Below are 13024 nucleotides of genomic sequence, written 5' to 3'. Positions count from 1 at the left end.
GGAAGTTTCTAGGCATATCGATGTGCGATTTGTGATCGACAACAAAAAAGAACTGAAGGTAGTTACGAAGAAATCAAAGTATCTTTCATGGTCAGCGTTGCAATGGAATTGCGATATTTTAATGAGGCTTATAATGATGGATCCTCCCGATCATGTGCTAAATCTGGAAAGCTAACCGGCTTGTCTTCTCCGCTGTAGTCTCCTTTCCTAACCGTTAAGCTGTTCACCTCAGGGCTTCATTGCATGACTGAGTTGAAAAGCACTGATTTAGCTTACTCACACATAACAACCAATTTTGATTGCCACCAATGCACCCTGTGATTACTTTTATTCATATGTCCATGGTCCATTATTCATACGTCCAGAAACTCAATTTGATCAAACCCCTGCAAACCACCCATGTTAACTCAAAGGCCGCATGGCAGCGGCATCGATTCTTGGAACGGCCGAACCAAGAGGCATTGCGATGAGCGCGGCCTGGGCCAGACACGGCGGTCCGACAGCAGACAGCTGCAGAGTGGAGCGGCGCCAGTCCGCCGGACGGCCGGCAGACCACGCCCAGACGCGACTGCCAGGAGGCGCCGACGTCGACGACAATTAAATTGTCGGAACTCGGCGGCATGTGACCGACGGCGCCGTGGCGTTACCAGCAGCGCAACAGACGGCGGCGCACTAGGGGACCTCGTGGATGGCTCTCTCAGGCGGGTGGCGCTAAACGGCTCAAGCCGAGCAGTGGTAGGAGCTTAAGGCTTAAAGGAGGTGTTCCACATCTGTGTGGCTTTTTAATTGAAATAGCTATCTTGAGGATCATTCGGTGCAGTTCATAGCCCTGTTCTCTTTCAGACCTAAATTCCTCTAGTTTTTGGGCTACACGCCCGTGAAGATGTGCAGACTTTTTCGGGGAGACTATTGCATCCAGGCATCCACGATGTTATAAAAACGTCATTCAAATCATGTCATTCCATAAGCCATACGGTGATCAAGTACAAAAAAATACAATCGTCGAGTTGTTCATATCTGGCTTTCGTGAGCACGATTTCCAGATATGAGGGCCGTCAAATGGCTTTCAATCAATGTTGTGTGAGCTGCGATGATGTCAATCAAGCGATGACACATTGAGGAATACGTTAATTAACAGAGGAACCGCGTTGCCTGGAGCAGGCTTTTCTACTTAAAAGGACACCAACAGTTTTAAGTGGGCCACTTCATCATATCTGATGCTTGCTTCAGTCTCTTCAGATGTGGAACATTCCCCTGAACGTTTTATGGTCATATGATGGCAATATTCTAGGAATACTAAAAGACGCCGCTTTACTGAAGCGTGACTGTGCGCATTGGTTTTGTTAGTTGAAAGTTCTTATGCTGAGTTAACGGCCGTCAATACACCAGGAGATACTGGTTAAGCGACGTTGTATGGTAAATCACGGGTACATTGGCGGTGCTCGATCTCGACGATATTGACGATATTTCGAACTATGCTCATCCTCAGAGTGTCAGACGACAAATGGGGCGCCAGACCGCTGGAGGGCCAGACCGCTGCTGTGCCAGACCGCTGCTGCGCCAGACTGCTGCTGCGCCAGACTGCTGCTGCGCCAGACCGCTAGAGGATCACACCGTTGCTGCGCCAGACCACTGGAGGACCAGACCGCTGCTGCGCCGGACCACTGGAGGACCAGACCGCTGCTGCGCCAGACCGCTGGACGGCCGGACTGCTGCTGTGCCAAACCGCTAGACGGCCAGACCGCTGCTGTGCCAGACCGCTGGAGGATCAGACCGCTGCTGCACCAGACCGCTGCTGTGCCAGACCGCTGGAGGAGCAGGCCGCCACTGCACCAGACCTCTGGATGGCCAGACCGCTGCTGCGCCAGACCGCCGGAGGGCCAGACCGCTGGAGGACCAGACCGCTGCTGTGCGAGACCGCCGAACGGCCAGCCGGACGTCAAGTGCCGCACCAGACCGCAGTGCGGCCTGCCGGACGTCACCCAGACGCACGACCCCTCGGCATCACTTTTGAGGATGAGCGCAACTCGAAACGTTGAGTAACTTCAGTACAATGGTTATTTACCATTGCCAAGTCGTTTAGCCAGCATTTATTGACGTACTAAAGATTGTTAACCCAACAGAAAAACATTCGACTCAAAATACCGAGATACCAGGAGCTAAAGACCTTCCCTTCTTATATCATGCATCCATGAGGTCACTGAGATCCGGACTCCAGCTTCACTTTGGTCCAATTTGCCTTGATGCTTCTTTACAATGGAAAACTCAAAATTATCGCCATCAGCCCAACAGTTACTGGGATATAGAGGCGGGCCCCACCGACCCCAGTGGTGGCTATAGCCATGGCAGTTTATTGGGTGTACTCACCACGGAAAGTTTAGCAGAGTTCGGGACTTCAGCAGAGTTCTGCGCTTTACCAGAGTTCCGCATAGGCCAATGCACATGGGCTACCGAGTGCAACGAGCAGCGGACGCGCGCTACCCTGTCTTCCACACGAGCGAAAGGCGATGGGCCACAGCGAAGCGCCGCACGCGGGGCAGGCTGCTACCCATGATGTGCTCCTGGCGTGAGGCTGACAGAGTGCTTCAGCTCTGGGGCTGACATGATCGAAAATTGGCTTTCCGCCCAATTTAAAAGGCACTGGGTCGGCAAGGTCTTGCTTATGTACTGAGTGTATTCATTCGCACATACTTTTAGCTTAGAATGCGGAGTAAATTTATTCCCATATACAGGTGTTTACTGTACGCCTGCTATGCTGCATTGCTATGCATTGGCTTGGGTATACCAGCAACTAGCTGATGACACAAAACCCCACAATCGTAATGCAGTGCACATGACAGGTGTTATCTATACATGATTGCTTATGGAGCTCCCACGTAAATTATAACATGAACTGTTAAAAGATCCTGCGATAAACTATATTGCAATCTTATTGTAGAAAAGAAACGAGCGACGCACGACGCGGCAGACCGCTCGAACTGACCGTCAGCGGTGACTGCCACTGTCATAACATGGCATAGAAGCCATGATCTTCAGCCGAAGTCATGGCATAGAAGCCATAACCCTCAGCCGAAGTCATGGCATAGAAGCCATGACCTTCAGCCAAAGTCATGCATAGAAGCCATGAACCTTCAGCCGAATCATGGCATAGATGCCATGACCTTCAGCCGAAATCATGGCATAGAAGCCGTGACCTTCAGCCGAGGTCATGGCATAGAAGCCGTAACCTTCAGCCGAAGTCATGGCATAGAAGCCATGACCTTCAGCCGAAGATCGAGGCTGGCGTGGCGCCAGAGACGCTCCCATTGACGCATCAGGCCCACTTATTGAGAAAAGTCAGTGGGGAAATGCTCGCTGTTTAAACCATTTGGGTCTACCGGATAATAGTGTGTACGAAGAGCGTTGTGGCGTATCCTTATCAGTTATTTTAGCATCCTATTTTTGAATGAAATTTGCTCATTGTGTCCATAGCAGTGCACAAAGTTTTTATCCTAGGCATGAACCACCTGGGCGTCGACTGCGGGTTACTGACACATTCACATACAGCATTAGTTGCTTTTAGTGTATGGCAACGTAGTGTTCAGGGAGCGGCCAAAGTCTTGGTGGGGGGGGGGGGGGGCGGGTTAACAAAGGGCACACTGATAGTTGTCCCCTCCGCAGCAATCCCCTCAAAAAACATTGAGTGCATAAATATATATATATATATATATATATATATATATATATATATATATATATATACATAAATATATATCCCCTCCGCACCCCCACTGCGATTTTCATTGATTTTTATTTTTGCATTTTTTTACTGAACAGAAGCCGTCGAAGATGCGATTCTGTGTCCATTCATTCACCAATCAGCTGAAAGAAACGGGCGTTAAATGGCTGCATGGAAAACCACCGGTGCTACCAATTTTACAATGGTTTAGTTGACCCTTTCTAAGCCGACAGCACTCAGATGTGCTGTAAGATTTTGCTGGGTTGTACGGAGCGCCCCGTGAGCGTAGATTGTAGGTCAAAGTGAGGTCAATGACTGGTGTGAGCAAGACCAGTCCATGTTTGGTTGGGAATGTGCAACTTTCGTTTGGAATGGTTTAGTGAGAAATTATGCAGCATGGTTCTCAACAGGCGTGCTAGCAAGTATCATAACCCAAAAATTTCGACGCCCGGTGTTGTAGCTTGTTGCACTAGCTGATTATGCAAAAGGATGGTCGACCTCAGGCAAACGTTCGGTAGTTAGGGCCCTGACTAACACGAGATCCTTCCACCGTACCACACTGGCCGTCTCGGGTCACGTCACGGACACAGGACCCCTGTCAAGCATCTTGGGCCGCTAGCCGACACAGGGGCGCCTCATTCTTTCGGGGCCCGATCAATGCAAATCGCGGGGCCTTGTCCCTGCTTGGAAAATGAGCCGTCGGAGATCATGTCACGGAGCCGACTGTTCGGTGCTGGTAGTTACTGGCAGCAATAGAGACCCGACTGTCCCAGCGTTTCCCAATTGATGCAAGAGGCACTGTGACTGACATATGAGATCCCGGCCCTACAAAAGGAGATTTTTAATATGGCCTGCAGTCAGTCTTCGGGCCTTTCGGTCCTTCAATCGGACCCTTGATCGTATGTACCAACGGACGCTTTAGTCCCCTCTTCGAGTCCCTCGAACACTGCCAGGTTTACCAGACGCGTAAACGTCAAACGGTGCGCCTAAAGGCCTCCGACTACGACAGTGCGTCTCTCCAACGACGCGTCTCAGAGCGGCGCGGGTCTGACAGGTAACCGATGCGGTGTGAGAGGAGCCCCCGGCGGCTCGTTGAAGTATATTGGTCGGACCGCTGTCAGGCGTCGACCTGCCGGAGGGTGACCTCAATTCGTCGAAAGCCTGTTTCAGAACGCCCGAAGTCGTCTATTGAACTACTAGAGATACGAGCGTCACGGGGCCACGTATGTACTTCCTTGGTGTATGTGTCTGACCTGAGACCGTTTTTATGATATGCGATTGAATAAGCAAACTGGGTTAACTTAAACACCAAATAAGCCTTGGAATGGGCAATGCGCGATGAAATCTGTCAGAAATTATGCTATCGGCGACCACTTCGGATGACAGCTAAATGCAACCGCAATGCTGTTAAGCGGTCGCTGGAGCAAGTGTGTTTTCAATTTTTTTTTATTAGAATAAGCACGTTTTAAAATAAGTTTCTAATGGTGTGGAACCGAACATTATGGATAATCCATAGTCACTAGTGACAAATAATGTCAGGAAATAAATATAGGAAGGAACAAACCACTCTGGAAATAGGACAAATGCATATATCGGCCTGAAATATTTTCACGAATGATATCCAACACTTGAAACAGTCTTTCCCCATCGAACAAGATCGCTTATACACTTGTTCAGGCAAAAATGGAATATTTATTCGATGCTGGTGTTCGCCGCTGGTGATAAATCACTGCGGCGGCTGAGCTGACTTCCTTTCAATGACCTTTTCGACCCACTAAACCGCTGGAAATGAGAAGGTACGACGGCCGGACTGTGAGGTGGATGTTCCAGCACCTCATCCTTGCTCTTCAGTATTCCCCTTTTCACCTGCCATGTCAGGGCGCGCATTGCCATACCGGTTTCCTGGTCCATCTAACACCATCATCGGTTTCCGGGTCCATCATTTGATAGTTTTTTCCAGGGAAAGAAAAGGGGGTGGTCAACAGCTTAGACAGCAGAATTTGTTGGCGCGATAAAACTTTCAGGGGCGTGACATAAAAGAACGCGTGCCAAAGCTCATGGTGTACCATATCATTACAAGCCGTGTTCGCCCTTTACAAAGAATGCAACTTTACAAGAGGAAGAGGGTTTTATGTATGATCGTTCATCCCTTTTAACATGCTACATGACCTGGTTCTCTTGCAGCTGACAAGATATTCACATTTGTGGCAAATAATTTGTATCTTCCTGTCCAGCTGTGTGCCCCTAGGCAAAGCACGGCGGCGAAAACGGACACGTGTTGGCAGATTATTTTCGGTGCATTTTATGCACACTGAGGGGCTGTGTCCTATATCTGAGGTAGAACAAATTAAAACTATGACGCACAGCAACACGTACCCGGATTTGGCGCCCTCCTGGTCGAACTGCTGCGCCTTGTGCATGACCTCTTCAATGATGGCCCGCTCCTCCGCACTCAGTTGGCTCAGGTCCACGCCAGGGGGCAGTCCTGTAACACAGAACACACACACAAGATTAGTGCGATGTGTGAAAGGGTTTGTATTTTCAACGCCTTCCTCGCTTGCGTTTTCTCCCAGTTTGGTAGCGAATGCAAGTGAAGGGTGTCCGACTTCATGATTTGTGGTTAACTTACATCCGCAACTCAAAAAAGATGAAATTCCGAGCTAGGTAGATGGGCTGTTCATGATAACTTTGTATGTTTCATACAGCGGCATGAGCGAGCATCTGGTTAAGCGTCAATAAAGTTCGCCTAGCAGTTTAGGTGCGTTCGGGTGCAGGGTTCACTCTGCTTAATGGATCGACTGGACACTCGATCCACCCAGAAATTGTGTAGTTCCGCAGGCAGTACAGGACCACCAACGGAGGATGCACTACACCATTGCATGTCATGCAGTTCTCCGCCAATCAGAAAAGTCGTGAAAACTGTCACCTCTTAGCATCATCTAAACGTAGTATGCCAGGGCCGTTTCTATGATTAATCATGACTTAGCATAATGTCGTTAAGATTCCATACCGTGTCAGATCGAGTCATGGGGACCACAACGGGTTATTTGTTGCCTTTCATTCTGTGTGTATGCCTGCGATCATTGCTCCTCGATACAGTATATGAGTGGGTACTCTAAACACATGTGCACACTACACTAAACACTGAACACTCCAAACAAAGGATTCGGTAATTCAAACACATGAGTGTGGCCTAACTAGCCGACGCGTACTAATCTAGTACTAATCGAGTACTAATAGTACTAATCGAGAATCCATACATAAGAGTGGGTACTCCAAACACATTAGAAGATACTCCAGACATATGGGTGAGTACTCAAAACACATGAGTGAGTTCTCAAAATACATGTACTCCAAAGGCCAACCGCATGTAGTGATGGCTTCACACGCCGCTGACGTGGGTGATGGGTGATGGCGAGCGAGATGGGGGACCAAAAACGTCTTGCTTGGACTGCTAGAAAATTGTTCAGCTTGAGCGAGCCGGCCCCGCCGTCACGTGTGCTCCTGGAGGGCCTGTATCTTTGCAGCCAATGGTCGCTGCTACACGCGTTTTTCAGTAACAAGCAGCCCATTCCTTCGAGTATTGTGGAAAGTCTTCAGTCATCTTTTTCGTTTTTGTTTTAGTTTAGGGGAGGGAGAAGTATAGATGTACCTGGTTTGGATTTGTGACCTTTGAGGTCAGTGCGATGAAGGGAGGATTGAATTTAAAAGACAAAGATTTGATCGGACACCACGCTTGTGATCGGTTTGTAAAATAAATCCATGAAGAGCTATATTTAGTTAGAAGTGAGCGAGACAAAGCTCAGGAATGTTGGTGTATGGGGGAGGGTTGTGGCGTATGGTTAACCACACGTCCACCGACGTCCAATCGAACGTCGGTGCCATGCGCGCAACGCCCCGCTGTGTTCCGCCGTCGGGATGTGCCGGAGCAAGTTTTACATTGTTATATTACGTGAGCGTCGAACTTACGAAATAAAAGCGTGCTAAGCATAGTAGAACAGGTATGCGCGTGTATGGACCGTTGGGTACAGGCAATGACCCGTTTTCACTGTCTTTTACCTCCTGTCTCAGATTATCAGCATCTTTTCAGTTTATGTCTACTGACTCTTGCAAATCGCAAAGTCGTGTGTGGCCACCATCCCTCTCATACGTTGATTCCACCTTTCAGATGGATGGTTTCCACGCGCATAATGGGTCGATGAGCTGTTTCTAAATATATTCTAGCTGTTGATGGGCGTGCAGCACGTCCATTTATGTGAACCACAGGATGAGATCGGAATTAGTGATCCCTGGCTTCATAATGAGGACCCCGCTCATCTCCTGCGACGCTCAGTCATTTCCCACCGGCCGCCGATTGCCGGGCCGGGGTCGAACGACGGAGGCCAGCCAAAGGGTACTCGGCCCACGCTGCAGAAGAGTGTCACCAAACGACGTACCTGCCTCCCAGACACAATGATTGCATTTGGAGCTATGCATTTGAAGAAGGAAAGGCGATCCCTTCGAGATGGTCCATAAGACGCTTAATCATGGTTGTGTTGCTCATTAATTTGCATTTCTCTATGTAGCGATCTGATAAATTAGCATACGTTCCTGTGAGATACCTAAGAAGGATTTGGAACTCTAGCAACGGATTACATAGACTTGCTACTCAGTTACATCACGCCTAAATTTCAGACAACATACTGACACACAAATTCCTTAAAAACCTTCCCATTAATCTCTTTTGAAATTTATTCGAACCTTGAAATAATTAGGTATACAATTTTCTAAGTTGGTTTGCCCTTTTCTACATGTAGCACTAGTTCTTAACTAGCAGATGTAGCAATAGGTCTTACAAATGTTCTCATATAACGGTAAGCAACAATATTTATCAAGCACGTCAAACAAGTGACCGGATAGGTAAATTGACTAATCAAGGGAAGTGCTGATGGCCTCTGATGGTTCTGATCTATTCCTCTCCTTGAATCGCTTTATACACTGTCAAAGGTCACAATTTTTCACATTTGTTTTGAGGCCTTATAAACAACCGGACCTCATATTTTCCAATTAACCTGAAGATTGAACAGATTTTGAGCTCATTGGTAGTGAAGAAACCGTCTAAGCTTTACAGGCTCATTACAACTCTGGAGCAGATGACGAGGGGTGCTCACACTGCCTCACCTGACGCACACAAGACAACTGCTACTGCCCGGCGCTGACTAAAACACTAACACCCTGCCTCACCTGACGCACACAGGACGACTGCTACTGCCCGGCGCCAGCTAAAACACTAACACCCTGCCTCGCCTGACGCACACAAGACGACTGCTACCGCCCGGCGCCGGCTAAAACACTGAGCCGCACACAGCATTTGAGCTTGTTCTCACAAAATTAGTTCATGTGATCAGAGAGAGAGAAGTGTCATGGCAGCCCATCCTTCTTATAAACCACGCGGCCCCACGACTTGGAGGCCGGAGAAATCGACGTGGTTTCGTATGCAGTAGTAGGAGGCATACACAGTGCGCATCTGCACGACTCCAGTGTTCTTCTGGATATCAGCGCCTCTGGTAGGAGGAGACCAGTCACCAGATGGGCACACAGGAGTATTAGTGCTTGTCCTCCGTAAGTTTCGAGCAGCTGATAAACCTGGACAGCTAAAAGGCTAGGCGACATTCATAGATGTCATTGTCATTTTTTTCCATCCTGCACTACTCCGCGGAGCATCGTAATAGTTTCGTTCCCTGCTTCATTTTAAACGATGCTCTGTGTCGCCCTCCACCTGGTCATCGCCTGACTTCGCCATCGGCATCCAGTCCACCACCTGCTCGACCAGACATGGTTCTGGAATCGAGCGGAATCGGCTGTCGGGTCGGCTGTCCCCCGCTAACCTGACCGATCGAGTGAACGGATTCGCGGCAGCCGGTGCGGTCGGCTGTCCCCGGCGCCGGCCGTCAATAGAGGCGGGGGACAGAGCGGGGTGGGGGGCAGAGGGGTCGCGGTCGGTGGTCATGGTGGTGTCGCCGACAGAGGGTGGCGTGTGCGGTCTATTATCCGACGCCAGAAATAGGCAGCGAGAGGTGGAGCTCTCCGTAAGGACGGCTATTTTAGTGAGTGGGTCGTCACAAGCCCGTCTGTGCTTAACAGAACGAGACAGGGCAGAAAGCTGACCGCCAAGCTCAGCCCGCGTCTCAGCACTAAAAAGGAATATGCACTGCACATATGGTTGACATGTGTGTTACCTTGCAAAAGTAGTAGTTCCGTAATACAGTTAGGTCTTGCTGTCAGACGCCAGGCAGCTTTTTAAAAAAATACGGATACGACGAATTCATTCCAAGGTGACATTTGAAAAACCTTTAAATAATGACAAATGATGAAAATATTTATCCATACAGAATACCGGTGACTCCCAACTTAAATTCATCGACTTAATAGAGGCAAGAAGTAAATGAGCTCCCAATGCCGAATGCACCGCCAACAGATTAGGGCCTTTCTTTCGTTATGATCAAGTCGTCGTTCAGCTCACAATGACACATTGGGCACAGCTCATTACCCTTTGCATCCATCCTGTCTCTTATCTTTTCATTTAGCACCATTCCGTGTACCGAGCCTCTACCGAACGAAAACACTGGTCGCCCTAGTAAGGAGCATAATGTGGTGTAAGGCAGCGACAACATGGCTTCCAGTCCTTAAACCGAGCGTCGCCTGGACTGGACCGCTGGGAGCTGACAGCGCCCGTGATTCCCTGCGACACCCTGATAGTGGAGCTGCGTTTACGTCACCCTCCGCGAGGAAGTGGACTGAACTTGGTGATGGGACCGCCAGCTTGTGTCAGCGTGCGATACGACGCGGCCCGGGCGTCGCCCTGGCGGCGTATCTCGAGCAGCGGGTGCCCGAGAACGACATCCGTTGCCTGGCGACCCGGAGCTGACCGGTTTACACGACCATCCAACCAGCGGGTGCCCGAGAGCGACATCCGTTGCCTGGCGACCCGGAGCTGACCGGTTTATACGGCCATCCAACCAGCGGGTGCCCGAGAGCGACATCCGTTGCCTGGCGGCCCGGAGCTGACCGGTTTATACGGCCATCCAACGCACTATCATGACGGCTCTGCTATCTGACCCGCCGGCCCGTCCCCTGAGTAAGCGAGCACAAGGGTCTTTCCAAAACGGTGAAAATGAAAGGTCAATGGAGTGGGAGACCCCGGACGATGGCGCTGACTTCCAGAAGCAGTTCCGCACTTGGTCATGCTGGCGAGAATCCAAGCAACGAATGTGTTCAGACCACGACAGCACTACGGTACTGGCGGTGTGTTGGAAGTGGAACAGGTAGGCGCATGCTATCCAGTATGCGCGCTGCTCTATGATTGGCTGAAGCGCCAGGGCAGACTGTGGCCAACTAGAAACAGGGATAACGTAAGACATCACCTGCTCTGGTCGCCCACAGTGTCGCTTAGAGCCCTGCAGCGCCCGGAACCGTACCGTGCACGCGCAGAGGCTCGTGCGTGAGGTTCGCCTGGATCTGGGCCTGAGGCCTGCGTGAGAGCCCTGCTCCCTAACTGAGCACCCGGTCGGCGAGGCAGCAGCCAGAGGCCTCGATCCTGGCGACGGAAATGGCCGTCGCCGGGGCCCAGAGGCTGCGCCGCCGGGCTGGCGCGCCCCACGCCTGCTTACAAAGCTCAGGCTCGGTGCGGCCACGAGCTCCGTCATCCCCATTGATGTGCCTCACCGTCGGCGCCGCCCACGGCGAGACGGTTCCGGCGCGGAGCGCGACCAACGCGCCGCAGATCGACCGCCCGCCGGAACGCCGACCAACACCCCGCCCCCCCCCCCCCCCCCCGGCCCTCCGGGGAGGGGGGGGTGAGGCCGGTGGACCCCTGGCCGCACCCGCCCTTTTTGTCGCCGCTAGTCTGGCCGCTGCAGACATTGGAGCTCGCCGGCCGCTTCGACTAATGGAGTGCGAAATCGCCGTCAGTTCTCTCCCGCCGGCCGGCCGGCGTAATGGCCGGCGACGTCACTATCGGGTTCCGCGGAATTTTACCGCCCGAACTGCGCTCGCAATTAGCCGGGAGTAGCCAGAAGTGGCGACTTTGGTCGCTCGGCTTCATCAGTACTGGGGATGCGCTGCGGCGCATTGCTCGGCTCTTGTACATGCTGCAAGATGTGACGGCTGGAGTGTGCAGCATTATACGAAGAAGGGCCGAGCAATGTTGTTTTACAAACTGCCGGTGGCAACGAGGCGAACATCGCCATAATGTAAATGAGCATTCGTATCGTCGGTGTTCGTGTTTGCTACGTGATACCGGTGTGCTGTTCGTCTAGTATGCACGTAATTAGACGACGGCAATTAAGAAACAAAGAGCGCACGCAATCAGGCAGATTGGTGGATTATAGGACACAGTGAGTCATAAGTTCTCGTAATCATGTTAATTACAAGCTCTAGCCCGCTGCGCACATGCAGACTGTCTGCCGTCACTGTTGTTCGTGCCCGATACTATGAGCAACTTTTTGTCGTCATTGTTGTCCGCGTCCAGTACTGTGAGTAACTTTCTGTCGTCACTGTTGTTCGTGTCCGGTACTACGGGTAACTTTCTGTCTTCACTGTTGGTCGTGTCCGGTACTACGAGCAGCTTGATCTGAGAAAGAAACGCCCTCAGCTGCTGGATTTTTTTGTATCATGAGTTCAGAGCTCTTGTACTGAGATATCAACCTTCAATACACGAGGAGCTACTGGTTAAACTGGAGGGACGTTCTAGAGGGAGCATTGGTTAGATTGTCAATACTCGATGTTGCAAGTTGTGCATGTAATCACGGGTCATAATCACAGGTTGAAATGTCGAGTGTAGACGATGCAACCATTGTTCGATCGAGAACATCATTTATTCAGTACCCCTTGGTATATTGAACGTCGATAACACAGCTGAAAAACTCAGGAACTCATAAACTATGAGTGGGTTCCAGCTCTAAGTTTGGTCTAGAGGAGTTTAAAGGGCTCGTGGAGAACGCACCGTGTTATTCCGAGTTTGCAATCATAAGGTCAGTATTCGCTGCGAGCATTCATTTCACTATCTGAAGCGATGCAGCTATCTCGCGCCGCTGCACAGGGATGGGCACATACAAGGCACCCTGCGAGACAGCAGAACTACTGAGAGTGGTTCGCAATCGGCGCAATGGCCTCTGCATTTGAAACACTTGAGGAATAATTAAGAAATGCTCACTGGAATATCGCTGCTTCCTCCACCTGTCAACTACCGACTTCTGTATCCTCAAAAACTGCCGCATCACACTTGTAGAAGTGTATGCTTCCCCAACACGTTTCCTTGTTAACTGA

At 50.5% G+C, this 13024-nt stretch overlaps 1 long non-coding RNA gene across 1 annotated transcript in view; it reads right to left on the bottom strand.

Moving 5' to 3' along the window:
* Nucleotides 1-13024, bottom strand: part of LOC119092937 (uncharacterized) — a 37439-nt gene that overhangs the window by 14725 nt on the left and 9690 nt on the right. The window contains exon 2 of the long non-coding RNA XR_005093575.1: nt 6095-6203. This is a non-coding gene — a long non-coding RNA (uncharacterized LOC119092937). The remainder of the gene's footprint in view (nt 1-6094; nt 6204-13024) is intronic.

Source organism: Pollicipes pollicipes, unplaced genomic scaffold, assembly GCF_011947565.3.
Source record: "Pollicipes pollicipes isolate AB1234 unplaced genomic scaffold, Ppol_2.1 Scaffold_3718;HRSCAF=4362_pilon_pilon_pilon, whole genome shotgun sequence".
NCBI classification, from domain to species: Eukaryota; Metazoa; Arthropoda; class Thecostraca; order Pollicipedomorpha; family Pollicipedidae; genus Pollicipes; species Pollicipes pollicipes.
Note: the sequence above shows the minus strand (reverse complement) of the source record. Positions and strands in the feature narration are given on the sequence as shown.